We start from the raw sequence: 2756 nt of genomic DNA, 5'->3' as shown, positions 1-2756 counted from the left end.
GTGAGAAAAGGTACCTCTAAGGCATGGCTTTGGGCAGCAGTTCTCAAACTTTCTATGGTAAAGTCCATGGATGCACCTCAATAATGGTTCAAATATATAAAATAAACTGCATAGGATTATAAGAGAGACAAATTATATTGAAATGCACTTACCAAAATATTAAAATATTTGTGATATAGTAATATATCCATATATGCTTCTTTTTTTTCCAGGTTCATAATTTATTGTACAAATTGAGTATCACATGATGAATTGACATTAGCTTCTCCAGGCATGGGAACATAACTTAAAATCCTTCTCTGTTGCTTTCATAGCTGGTGTTTTTTTTTAGACCTTAACTTGAAGTATAAGATCATCAAAACAATGCCTCCATGTGTGGCCAGTACACAATTCATTCTACCTGTGAGAGTATAAGAGTTGAAATATTTTTTGATACCAGTGAAATGGAATTGGGCATCAGTTTCTGGACCTGCCATGATTTCAATCTTGCAAAAGGCACCAATTCTGCTCATATGCTTCTTTATTAAAGTATTAAATAAAAGGTCTAGCAGTGGGTCTAGTAACTATTATATTTCCAAGTAGACATAAGCATAAATGATATTTTAAAACATTTGTCATACCTGTAAATAATATTTTTAAATGTGCAATTTCTATTGGTGACACAGTTAGATACTTCTAAATATACTACAGTAGTTTGTTGGCAATATTTACAAATGAAAAATATTACATTTCAGTTAGAGACTAGTGAAGCAAAAATGTCATTTTTTTTCCTATTCAAATTCAAATCTATGTATAGCCTCCATTTTCCATGGATAGAATTCTTTTTTTTTTTTAAAGATTTTATTTATTTATTTGAGAGAGAGAGAATGAGAGAGAGAGAACACCTGAGAGGGGATAGGGTCAGAGGACGAAGCAGACTCCCTGCCGAGCAGGAAGCCCGATGCGGGACTCGATCCAGGGACTCCAGGATCATGACCTGAGCCGAAGGCAGTCGCTTAACCAACTGAGCCACCCAGCCGCCCTCCATGGATAGAATTCTATCCATGAATCCTTTGGGACCCAAGATTAAGAATCCCCAGTTTAGGGGCACCTGGGTGGCTCAGTCAGTTAAGCGTCTGCCTTCAGCTCAGGTCATGATCCCAGGGTCCTGGGATCGAGCCCCACATCGGGCTCCCTGCTCAGCGGGAAGTCTGCTTCTCCCTCTCCCACTCCCCCTGCTTGTGTTCCTTCTCTCTCTGTGTCTCTCTCTGTCAAATAAATAAATAAAATCTTAAAAAAAAAAAGAATCCCCAGTTTAGAGGAAATAAAAGAACGCATTTAAGTAGAAGGCAATAAGTTATGGAGGAAATGACACTTATGATATGATTGCACTTACTGTTAATTGTTTTTTCTTTATTAATAATATACCATGTTCCATTATACTTCACTGCAGATACTAATTATATTAATTATTACTCACCATAAATATTAGTAAAATGAATGGCTGGACAATTAAGCAAATGTTTGTTTTTAAGTCATAAATTTATCCCAACTGTTACCTTAATGAATTAACACTCTGTGCCTCAGTTTCCCCAGATCATTGATGGTCAGCATAACAGTAACAAAGAGTGCAATGTGAGGGTCAAGAGTATGGTGTCTGGAGTCTGAAAGAATCGGTTCTAGCACCACCATGCAGCAGCTGGGTGCTCATGGGCAAATTGCTTGACCTCTCTATTCTGTTTTAATTATTTAAAGTAGGAATAATGATAACAACTTTTAAGGGTTGTTTGGAGGATCAAATGAGATGAGATATTTTTAAAGCATTTGGTGCTGCATCTAACACATAGTAAGTGCTTAACTAGCTGTTGATATCACTGCAAGTACAATTATTATTATCTGTTATCAAGGGGCATTTTGGTGATTGATTGAAAGTCAATATCCCTGACCCATAACACTGACAAGCTATAGGCTCCTTCTCAGGCAGACTTAGAGGTGGTGGGCAGGCATAAAAACCTGTGCCTTGCTTCGGTACCATCAGGCATAGCTAGAAAAAAGGCACAGAGAACAGCCCTTGTGGGAGTAGTGTGACTGGAAAAATAGGTTACGTTTGCCACAGAGAGCCTGTTATCACCCTTCCCGAGTGTCTGCAATTTTGTGTTGCCACCTCTTCTGGAATCCAGTCTCTGGTGTCCAGCCTTCGCTCCCTAACATTCCCTGGTGCGCCTTGTGCCAGACAGGAAGGGAAGGGGGTTTTATCGACTGGTCCTCTCCCGTGTGCTTGTGCTCTCCTTAGGTGGTGAGTGTCCCAAGTGTGGGAGCCTTGTTATTTTTCTGTGCTTCATTCTTTTAAGGTCCTGCTTTTGAGGCCACATCTGCCTAATTTGAACCAATGCATAAGACCGAGGTCCTGAGGATGACTCAGTTTCCAAAATGCAGCATAAAATACATCTGTATCTTAACAGAAGCTTTTAATGCCAATATGGAGATGGTGTAAGGCTCCACACGTGGACCCATGTACACCCGAGTTGCCTCTTGGGTCTGCTGTATCTTAGCTGTGTCACCTGGGGCAAGGCAGGAACCTCTCTGAGACCATTCTTTACTTGTAAACTAGGAACGATAGTAGCTAATTAGCAGTTTAGTTATAATTGTGAAATGAGATTCTGTTTATAAACAGCTTACTACATTAAGATATTGAAAATGGTTGAAGAATAGAATTAATAAGAATAATGGGACTTTCAGCTTATGGAAGAACATTGGATGTGTGATTGGCAGGCCTT

At 39.3% G+C, this 2756-nt stretch overlaps 1 pseudogene; it reads right to left on the bottom strand.

Annotated features, from left to right (window-relative positions):
- Positions 1-258: 258 nt before the first annotated feature.
- LOC110574227 lies at positions 259-476 on the bottom strand (annotated as a pseudogene).
- Positions 477-2756: the final 2280 nt, after the last annotated feature.

This window comes from Neomonachus schauinslandi, chromosome 6 (assembly GCF_002201575.2).
Source record: "Neomonachus schauinslandi chromosome 6, ASM220157v2, whole genome shotgun sequence".
Lineage (NCBI taxonomy): Eukaryota > Metazoa > Chordata > Mammalia > Carnivora > Phocidae > Neomonachus > Neomonachus schauinslandi.
This window is presented reverse-complemented; position numbering and strand designations above follow the sequence as displayed.